General features: G+C 40.4%; 1 pseudogene; it reads left to right on the top strand.

The window, feature by feature from the left end:
• The first annotated feature begins 1,125 nt into the window (after positions 1 to 1,125).
• LOC102866513 lies at positions 1,126 to 2,988 on the top strand (annotated as a pseudogene).
• Positions 2,989 to 11,924: the final 8,936 nt, after the last annotated feature.

Genomic DNA, 11,924 nt, shown 5'->3' with positions numbered 1-11,924 from the left:
AACTTGGATTTCCATTCATTCACTGTTTCATCTCTGAAACAGCCCCTGAAAACCCACTGGAGGTTCAGCTATGAGTCAGCTGGATAGCACACAACAACTATCTCTCCTGGAGTTCCTGATGAAGTCAAATCGCCAGACAGACCTTCTTCTATGCTACCAGTACTCCTTTTTTTTTACATTCTAAGAGAGGTTTTAGCCTTTTTCCCAAGATCATACTGCCAGAAAGGAATAGACCAAGGATTTGAACTTAAATCCCAAACTATTCTCAATAAATATACTAAACTCCCCTTCGCCCCAGCAGTTAGTGCTGAGTGTGGAGTGTGTGCTCTGGACTCAGAACACACATTATTGAAATAATAATGAAAGAATTTTTCTTTTACTTTTCAAAATGAAAGCTGCAGAGTGGAGTGGACTTGGGGGTAGGGATTGTATGACAATATATGACAATGAAAGAATTTTTCTTTTACTTTTCAAAGAGAAGAGCGAAGGGGGGAGGGGGGAGCAGGGAGAAAAGTGCAACAATGAATGAATGGAAATCTAAAGTCTCTAAACTTTCATTAATTAATAAAAAAGAAAAAATTTAATTTTTTTTTTTAATTTACAAAGGGAGCTCTGGTGGCCTAGTGGCAGGAAGCTGAACTGCAATCCCAGAGGTGCGCGGTTCAAATCCACCAGCTGCTCTGCTGGAGAAGGAGGGACAATCTCCTCCTGTACCAGTCAGATCTAATTTGACGGTACACACAGAAAAATAATAAAATAAATCCGTGTCTCCCCCACAGAAGGCTTTTTCTTTTTTCTCTCTCTCTTTTATAAAATAACCTGGGTGAAGCAGCAAGGACCCACAGCAACTCCAAAGAGGAACCAAGAGACAGAGGTCTCCCTGCTGCCTCGCCCCCATACTCCAAGCGCCATCCCACCCCCGGCCCCGAGCCTCCCCCCTAGTCCCCCTGCCTCGCGCCCCAGAACCCAGAGGCAGCCGTTGAGTAGTTTCCAATTCCGGTTGATTTTTGTCCCTCTGCGCTTGCCCCTGCTCCCCTCCCCCTAGCTCCGGCTCCAGGGCCCAGCCCCAGCACTCACTCTCCATTCACGAAAAGGGCCTGTGGCCCTGTGGGAAGCCGTGCCAAGATGAATCCCAGCGCTCCAAGCCATCCCATGGCCTCACTCTATGTGGGGGACCTACACCCCGACGTGACGGAGGCGATGCTTTACAAGAAGTTCAGCCCGGCTGGGCCTATCCTCTCCATCCGAGTCTGCAGGGACGCGATCACCCTCCGCTCCTTGGGCTACGCGTATGTGAACTTCCAGCACCCAGCAGACGCTGAGCATGCTTTGGAAACCATGAATTTTGATGTTATAAAGGGCAAGCCAGTACGCATCATGTGGTCTCAGCGTGACCCATCGCTTCGTCAAAGTGGAGTGGGCAACATATTCATTAAAAATTTGGACAAATCCATTGATAATAAAGCACTGTATGATACATTTTCAGCATTTGGTAATATCCTCTCATGTAAGGTAGTGTGTGATGAAAATGGTTCCAAAGGCTATGGATTTGTTCATTTTGAGACACAGGAAGCAGCTGAAAGAGCGACTGAAAAAATAAATGGGATGCTTCTAAATGATCGTAAAGTATTTGTTGGACGATTTAAGTCTCGCAAAGAACGAGAAGCAGAATTCAGAGCTAAGGCAAAAGAGTTTACCAATGTTTACATCAAGAATTTTGGAGAAGATATGGATGACGAGCGCCTTAAAGATCTCTTTGGCAAGTTTGGACCGGCCTTAAGTGTGAAAGTAATGACTGATGAAAGTGGGAAGTCCAAAGGATTTGGATTTGTAAGCTTTGAGAGGCATGAAGATGCCCAGAAAGCTGTAGATGAGATGAATGGAAAGGAGCTCAACGGAAAACAAATTTATGTTGGTCGAGCTCAGAAAAAAGTGTAAGGACAGACAGAACTTAAGTGCAAATTTGAGCAGACAAGCAAGATAGGATTACCAAATACCAGGCTGTTAATTGATATGTGAAAAATAATAGATGTTCACTGAAATGAAAAATAAACAACCTAAATTAAAAAATAATAATATTGATGGTATTGTGACAAACATCTCCACAAAGAGTTTTCTCCATTTGCTACAATCACTAGCGCAAAGGTTATGATGGAGGGTGGTCACAGCAAAGGATTTGGTTTTATGTTTCTCCTCTCCAGAAACCCTTGTATGTAGCTTTAGCTCAGCAGCAAAGAAGAGCGCCAGGCTCACCTCACTAACCAGTATATGCAAAGAACGTCGATTATCCAAGCTGATCAACACCTACCACCCAGCATCTCCTTCAAGTTACTTCTTGGCAGTTACTCCACAGACTCAGAACCATGCTGCACACTGCCCTCCTAGCCAAACTGCTCAATTAAGACCAAGTCCTCGCTGGACTGGAGATGCCAGACCTCACCCACTCCAAATATGTCCAGTTCTACCTGCCCAGCTGCTCCCAGAGCACCATTTAGTACCATAAGACCAGCTTCTTCACAAGTTCCACAAGTCATGTCAACACAACATGTTGCTCATACATCAGCAAGTCCCCATCCTGTGGCTGCTGCAGCTACTCCTACTGTCCGCACTGTGTTCCAGTATAAACATGCTGTGGGAATTCATAATCCTGAGCAACATCTTAATGAACAACCGCAAGTCACCATGCAGCAGCCTGCTGTTCACCTACAAGGTCAAGCGCCTTCGACTGCTTCCAGGTTGGCATCTGACCCTCCTCACAAGCAAAAGTAAATGTTGGGTGAAAGGTTCTTTCCCCTTACTCAAGCCATGTACCTTACAGTGGCTGGTAAAATCAATGGCATGTTGTTGGGAGATTGATAATTCAGAACTTGAGTTTCCAGGGTCTCCTCGTTCTAAGGGTGATGAAGCTGTAGCTGTGCTACAAGCCACGGAGCAAAAGAGGCGGCCCAGACAGCAGATACCAGTGCCATTGGTGTTCCAACTGTTTAAAATTATCAGGGACCATGAAAGAAACTCCTGTTTCACTGAAGAAATAGAACTAAACATCAAAAAACTTAAGTATGGGGGGGAGGGATAAATTGCAACTATCAAATAAAATTTAAAAAAAAGGAAAGGAAACTTTGAACCTTATGTACCGAGCAAATGTCAGGGATAGCACACAACACTAATCTTAGCTTACTTACCATTTAAAAGGAAAAAATAAAATATAAAACAAATTGATATTTTATAGACCCCAGGAAAAAGAATTTTCAGCCAAGTACAAATATTTAAATCAGTCTTTAATTTTGTTAATTCTTTAGAAAAGCTCAGAATGTCACTTCTGTTTTAGATAACAGAACTGATAACTGAGCAAGGAAATATAATATGGATTATAAAATTCTTACTTTAATAAAAATTCCTTAAACTGTGAACAAAAAAATAAATACACTAACCTGAAGTCACTCTAAAGCCTTCTAGAAGGTGTATTTAGATAAGATAGGACCACTGTATCCTCAGTGGGTAGAGAAGAAAAGATATTATTGGTTGTGATGAGGAATTGCACTACCTACACCAAGGTATACAATTTGAACTCACCAGCTGCTTTTCAGGAAAAGGATGGGCAATCTTTCCTGCTTCTGAAAACCCACTGGAGGGTCAGCTATATTTTAGTTCTGACTCAACAGTAACAGTACACAACTCGACTGTTTTAATAGATTGATGAGACTCCTAAAACATTAGCAAAAAGATCATTACGAAGAAGAAAAGACCAAGATGGATGTTAGAACAGACACTGAATATTGCACCAGAGCACAGAGAAACCAAATGGAAGAAACCAGGAAGTTAAGGAGTTGAGCAGATGATTTCAAAGGGCATCGCAGAAGACAAAGTATTAAAATGAAATGTGCAAAGATATGAATTAGAAAACTAAAAGGGAAGAATGTTGCATTTCTCAAACTGAAAGAACTGAATAAAAACTTCAAGCTTCAGTTTGCAATATTGATGTCACATCAGAGATGTGTTCTGTTTCCATTTCTTTTCAATTCAATTCACATGTGGAAAAAATTATTCGGGAGGCTGGACTTTAAGAGGAAGAATGTGGCATCAGGATTGGAGGAAGACTCAAGAACAACCTGCATTATGCAGATGACACAACCTTGCTTGCCCAAATGGAAGAGGATCTTCAGATGAAGACTTTCTGAAGCATTTGCTGCAGAAAACCAAGGACTGCAGCCTTCAGTATTGAAGCTCCGCATCAGGAAGACAGATTCACATCACTGAGCCAATTAGCAGCATCATGATGATGGAAGAGAGATTGAGATTATTAACAATTTCAGTCTGCTCAGATTCACAATCAATACCCTTGGCACCAGCAGTCAGGAAATCAAAAGACACACTGCTTTTAGGAAAGTGTGTCAGGGACCTATCCAAAGTGCTAAAGAGCAACAATATCAGTCTAGAGACTAAGGTATGCCTGATCCAGGACACGGTCTTTGCAATTACCTGCTATTCAGAGAACAGAATCATTAATAAGGATGACAGAAGAAGAACTGATGCCTTTGAGTTGTGGTGGTGGAGAAGAAGAGTATTAAACATACCATGGACTGCCAAGAGAACAAACAAGTTTATCTCAGAGAGAGTGAAACCTGGCTGATCCCTGGAGGCAAGGATTCTGAAGCTCTGTCTCACATACTTTTGGCATATTTCCAGGAGGGACCAGTTCCTGGAGAAGGACATCATGCTAGGAAGGCTGGAGGGACAGGACAAGAGAGGAAGACCCCAGAGGAGATGGATTGACATAATAACTGAGGTGATGAGGATAGGAGTGTCAGAGACAGTAAGACTGATTAAGGACAGGGCAGGGTTCAGAGCTATTATACATACGGTCACTATGAATTGCTGGCAACTCAATGACAACACAATAGCAACATGGGCAAGATTCAGCCAGATTCAGGTATGTTGTTCATAGGGTCATTAGGAATCAAAGTCAACTCAACTGCACATAACAACAGCAACCAAAATGTGCAAAATATTGCATAATGCAGGAAGCATCAAAAGAAGATGGAAAGAATACACAGTCACTATGCCAAATAATTGGCTGACACACAGAAATTTCAAGAAGCATCATATGATCAAGAATCAGTACAACGGAAAGAAGTACTAGCTGCAATGAAGATACTAGTGAAGACCAAGACTCCAGGAACTGATGTATTGCCAATTGAGATGTTTCAGCAAATAGATACGAAGCTGGAAATGTTCACCTATTCCAAGAGATTTGGAAAATAGCTACCTCACCAAACCACTGGAAGAGAGTCATGTTTGTGACCATTCCAGATAAAGGGGATCCAAAAGAATGCAAGAAGCTGCACTGCAATCCCAAAGGCACATGGTTCGAATCTGCCAGCTGCTCCTCAGGAGAAAGATGGGCAGTCTCCTCTCATTTGATTAACTGCCTCTGAAAACTTGCTGGAGGCTCAGCTATGGGTCGGTTCTAACTCAGTGGTACACAACAACAGCAATTCTTAATATTACATGCAAGTAAAATTTCCTAATAATTATTTTTAAATGATGGAAGCAGAATAAATACATGGTTGTGGTTGTTATGTGCCATTGAGTCTTCTGCGACTCACAGCGACCCTATATGCAACAGCCCTATACTCTGCTCTATCCTGTACCAGTCTCTGACACACCTACATTACCTCGTCACTGAATCAATCCATCTCATTAAGGGTCTTCCTCTCTTGTGCTGTCCCTCTACCCTCCCAAGTATGACGTCCCTCTCCAAGAACTGGAACCTCTTTGCAACATGTCCAAAGTATGTCAGACAAAGTTTCAGAATCCTTGCCTCCAAAGACATGGAACTGCAAAAAATCCCAGCCAAATTCAAAGGAAGGCCTAGAATGAAAGATATCATTATTGATTTCAAAGATATTCTAACAATGTATAGAATACCATAGATGTTTCTGTGTTTTATTGACTGTACAAAGATACTCAAATCTCTGGATCATTACAACTTATGGGTAACCCTGAAGAATAGAAATTCCAGAACAATTAAATGAACCTGTATATAGACAAAGTGGGCAGTCATGGGAATAGAAACTAGGGATTACTGTATGGTTTAAAATCAGGGAAAATGTGTATTAAGATTATATCCTTTTACTAAATCTCTTAGCTAAACCAGTAATCCGATAAACTGGACTATACGAAAAAAAAATGAAGGCTGCAACAGGAATGGAGGAAAATTCATTCATAAATAACCTATAATATGCAGATGATACTACTTTGCTTGCTGAAAGGACTTGAAGAGTGAAGAGGACTTGAAGCTTGTGGTGATAAAGATCAAAGACCACTGTCTTCAAGTACAGAAAACACCTGAACATAAAAAAATCTTCACAAATGGACCAAGAAGAAACTACAAGATTGACTAATGAAGTATTTGTAAATTAATGAAATAACATTCTTTATGAAGTATGGAAATACTGATTCTGCCAAAGATTTCCTTTTACTTGGATTCACAACACCCATAGAAGCAGTAGTCAAGAAAGCAATTTATTTCACTGGACAAATCTGTTACAAAAGATCTCTGTAAAAGTGCTCAAAAGAAGGTATGACACTTTGCAGACTAACGTGCACCTAGCACAGGTCACTACGTTTTCAATTCCTTCATATATATGTGACAGTTGGACTACAATAAGGAAGACTAAAGAACTGAGGCCTTTGAATTACAGTGCTGGAGAACATTAACTATATTTCGGGCTGACAAAACAATGAACAAATTTACCTAAGAAGTATAGCCAGAATGGGCTTTAGAAGCAAGAATAGTGAGACTTCACCTCATGTTGTTTTGGCATAGTATGAGGAACTAAAACCTGGAAAAGTGTTTGGGAGAAAGTCAGAAGGAAAAAAAGAAGAAAAAGAAAGGCTCCCAACAAGGTGGACTAACAGAGAAGCTATAAGAAAGGACCCAAATATAGTAACAATGGTGATGGCCCAGGACCAGGCAGGCACCCCTTCAGTTGTACATAGAGGATCATTAGCAGAGTTGGAATCAACTTGAAGGCACCTAACAGCAAGCACTTACTTGGATTGTTATTGTTGGAACTAACTCATAGCTGACCTTCCAGTGGGTTTTCAGTTGTACTACTAAATTGCACAAGAGGAGATTTCCATCTTTTTTCCTAGGATTTGAATTGTTTGTCTTTGAATTGGCAGCATAACTCCTTACCACTAGGCCATTTTATTAGTTATGCTTAATTTGAACATAATAGCATACTGTCCACATGTCCAATTTTCATTCATTCCCCTCTGAAACTATACCTCTGAAATTTTTGTTTTGTTTTAAACTCTACAAACATGACAGAGTACTAAGAGGACAAACATGCAGCAAAGTTTTAGAAGCTGGTAGAGAAATGCGCAAAAAACAATTTAGACAACTCAAGAACCAAAAGTTAGCAATGGCAGAAATTGAAAACCAAATCAATAAACAAGCTTAAGAAATCACAGGATTGGTAAAAGTACTTTTGTGTTGAATAACACAAAAATCATTGTGGGGTCTACCTCATGAAGACATTGTACTGTGGACTGTGGGGCTTCTAATTACCTCAGCAATATCTAGCTCAAACACAAACCCCTGTGGGCTTCAGTTCCCTCATTATAAAACAGAGGGGCAAAGGAGGAGAACAAACTCCCTGCAGGCAATCAGGCTGTAAGAATCTTCATGTTCCTGCTTTCCGATTAACTATCCTGTCATAAATATCTTACTGATTAGCTAATTAAGGGATACAGGCTCAAATTCATGAGCTTTTACACAGTTTAAATTACAAATGCTTTTTATAAATGCATTGTTTTAAGATAGTTAAATGTATCCAGTGACTTTTAACCTAAAAATTGCTAAAGCCAAGGAAAGTTGAATTCATGCCCATTTCTATTATGACTCCATTTTTCAAAAGTAACTCATAAATGTGCATGACTCACACATCTGAATATAATAAGACGTCCCCTTTATCATTTCATCTTCCAGTGCCAGTAATCCCACATTACAGTGTGCCAAAGCCCTTAATAAGTATAGCATGTGTCTCTGGCCACATTCCAAACATCAGCAGAGAACTACTACAATAGGAAAAAACCTAAGTGAAGATTTCTGGGCTTCAAAGGATAAGATCCCAGTCAAACACCTAAAATATAATTCCCTCACCTGTTCCTCTTCAGCATGCTCTTTGCCACGATGACCTTCAATACTTTCAAAGTTTATCAACAAGTATCTCTTAGGCTTAAACAGCCCTTTGAAGTTTACGATGCACTTTTACATCTATTAACTTAATTCACCCTTAGTGATCACTATTTGCTAGAATGTGCAGGAAGATACTCCTGTGCCCATTGCCCATTTTAAAGATGAGGAAATAAGGGCCTAAAAGTATAAATTCTTTATATGTGTCAGAGATGGGACTTATATCTGGATCATGCAAAACAAAAACTTGAACTCTTCTCACCAGATTGCTTTTTGAGTGAAAACTGGTAATTTCACTTATGGGAAGAGTTCAATCTTTAGTAACAATGATTGTCAAACTTTCTTCCCTTTCTTCAGTCCCTGTGTATGTTGGGCTCCTATAGTCACCATTTGGAAGTATCAACAAGAAATCCACATGAAGGATCAGTGGCAGCACTCCTCCTCACCTGTCCCTACCCTTCCTGTCACCAATGACTGAAATCTATCATTAAAAATTAATGAAGTCAAAATAAGGTCCAGGTTCATTCATGGCTCTGGCTAAATCTAACCCAATTCACTCCTCTCATCTCAAAGTGGAAAAAAGGAGAGTCTCAGAGGCTTACAGAGGAGGGAAGGGCAGGGTAGAAACCCCAGTAGTGGGAAGAGGAATCACTGAGATTAATTAGGAAATGAGAAAACCTACCCATGGGCTTTATATGAGCCTAGGTGTGCAAATGTGCCCCTCTTCCACTGCCAACTACCCAGATAACTCTTGAGATCTGCCCTCAAGAACAGAAACTGCTTATAGTGGCATGGTTTGAGTCAACGGAGCAGCTGGCCTCAAATCACACAGAATACAGAACAGCCTGGGGCCTTCCAGCCTCTCCAGATAGGTACATATTTAGACATCCAGTAATCTTACCTAAGAATTAGACCTTTCAGTAATTCTTTCAACAGCTTTTCCTAAGCAGCCAAAGGTGCTGTTAGATTCCTCATTTGTTTTCCCGGGAGGGAAAGAGGTAGGGGTGGGGCAGAGGTACTACTGGCCTCAGTTACTTTGAAAAGCTAGCCAGACCATCAAGACTTAAAAGTAAGAAGTTTTCACTGCCTAATGATGTCATTGGGGTCTAACCCTAACTTTAAAATAGCTTAGGAGTGTGGAAATTCACTCTGAATCCTTACCTTTAATTATACAACAACAAATGGAAGGCCCATGTCAGTTTGTTCAGACAGGTATGCAAGCAGTTAGAATGAGGGAATTTCCAAAGTCAGCCTAACATCAGTGGTAGTATAAATACCACTCACTTAAACATCTGTTTACAAACATATGGTTTAGAGGTAAGGAGATGCCCTACCAATCCAAAGGCAAGCAGTTTGGATCAACAGGCTGCTCCATGAGATAAAGAAAGGCAATCTCTTCTACCCCTGTAATTTAAAGCCTCTGAAAATCTGAAGGGTCAGCTATAGGTCAGTTCCAACTGGACAGAAAACAAAAAGAAGCAGCACCAACAACTTGAAGCCCTGCTAGTACAGTGATTAAATACTCAGCTACTAAATAAAAGATAGGCAGTTCAAACCCAGCAGTTCTACTCTCTCCTACAGGGCTGCTGAGTCTGAATCAACTCCACGTGCATGTGTTAGTAAAAATATGACCGTCTCCTCTACCCTTTACCACTTCAAACATTTAGTATAATTTAGGTTTTTGGTTAACCATGCTTGTTAAATGTTTTAAGTTCCTAAATTAGTAAATGGGCTGAAGCATTCTAACTATACCTCATTTAAATATGAGCATAGATTACACAAGGCAAACTTAAAGCCAACCTTCAACTCAAAGGCCAAGTGAGATCTATTTTATAAACTAGACAGAAAAGGATGAATAAGAGCGAATCATGATTAGCCCCTCCAGATAGAAGACGTGAGAAGGTATTAAGGAACAGTTTTGAGTTTTTAGACCAGTCAAACCTGAATTTAACCTTCAGCCTGTCACTTGTGAGATGTACAGTCCCTCACATTTGAGTTTCTGATCCTCAAAATTCTGCACCTGTACTGCCCATGTCCAACTAACCACAATGGAGATCATGCATTAGGTAACAAATATAAGGTATCATTTACTACTAAAACAAAGAACTTATGTGGCACAAACAGTTAAAAACCAGACAACTAACTATAAAGGTGGCAGTCAGAATCCACCCAGAGGCACCCTGGAAGAGAGGCCCGGCAATCTGCTTTTGAAAGGTCACAGCCTTTAAAATACTATAAAGTAGTTCTACTGTGCACACAGGTGAGCACACAATTGACTCAACAGCGGTTAGTACTACTATAAATGTAAATTTGGAATACAGGGTAAGTTGTGTGAGTAATAACAGCAGACACAGTCAAGGAGCAGGGTGTTTACAGCTTTTTTTTTTTTTAATACTCTATTTTTCTTTCTTTAGAATCCATCCCAATTCAACTTTCTTCTCTGCCGATACTCTATTTTTCTTTCTTTAGAATCCATCCCAATTCAACTTTCTTCTCTGCCGATTATAGCCTTCAATAATCTGATAGATAAGCAGCACTTTATTAATTTTTACTGTCATTTTCAAACACTACTTGTCAGTCCTAATACCTATTTAAAGACTTCAGAGGAGAGATTCTCCCCAATGTTACTTATTCAATGTCTAATTTCTGTACTCTTAATTATTCTGGTTGTTTATAAATTATACTAACACCATGGGGATTACACAATGCCATTTAATTAGAGCTGGGGAGGTTTGAAATGTAAAAATTCATTCTTGAATGGTGACAGATAACCTTAATCTAGAGATTCATTTGCTGACACTATAAAGCGACTATGGCTGAGTGCACATGAGAACTCTCCCATGGTGAACATGAATGGTCTAGAGTACCTTGAGCTAGAGTTCTCAGGCCCAGCATGCTATACACTAGACCACAGTAACCACCTGATATTAATTCAAATACACTCATTTTTCTGGAACTTCAAAATAAACAGCTCCTAACAACACTTGAAATCATGACTTAAAATTAGTTTAAACTCTCTCTCCCAGCATCTCTTACCTATGTCTCACTAAGGTCAACATCTTACAGAGAAGAGACTGAGATTGTTGACAAGATCAGCTTGCTCGGGTCCACAATCGACACTAATTCTGGTGTCAGGGACCTCTCCAGAATGCTAAAGAGCAATGATGTCAATCTAGACACTAAAGTCCGCCTGATACAGGCCATGTCTTCACAATTATCAGAGAGCTGGACAATGACTAAGGATGACAGAAGAATTGATGCCTTTAAGTTGTTGTGCTGGAGAAAAGCACTGAGCATACAATGGACCTCAAGGAGAACAAATAGGCCTATCCTGGAGAGAGTAAAATCAAATTGCTCCTTGGAGGCAAGGCTTCCGAAGCCTTTTCTCACATACTTTTGGCATGTGGCCAGGAGGGACCAATCCTTGGAGAAAGATATTATGCTTGGCAGGGTGGAGTGACAGCACAGGAGAGGGAGAGCCTGGATGAGATGCATTGACACAGTAACTGGGGTACTTGGAGGTAAGTGTGTCAGAGGCAGTGAGATTGGCTCAGGACAGGGCAGGGTTCAGAGCTACCATACACAGGGTTTCTATGAGTCTCAGTCGAATCAACTGTACATAACACCGTGACAAAAAGAATACAGAGCCAGAACTAAGAGAAACAATACCTTTCACAATAGCTAATCACAAGATTAAATACTTGGGAATAAATTTAACCAG

The sequence above is a fragment of the Elephantulus edwardii genome, unplaced genomic scaffold, assembly GCF_000299155.1.
Source record: "Elephantulus edwardii isolate Elephantulus edwardi_28Jun2011 unplaced genomic scaffold, EleEdw1.0 scaffold00005, whole genome shotgun sequence".
In the NCBI taxonomy this organism is placed as follows: domain Eukaryota; kingdom Metazoa; phylum Chordata; class Mammalia; order Macroscelidea; family Macroscelididae; genus Elephantulus; species Elephantulus edwardii.
This window is presented reverse-complemented; position numbering and strand designations above follow the sequence as displayed.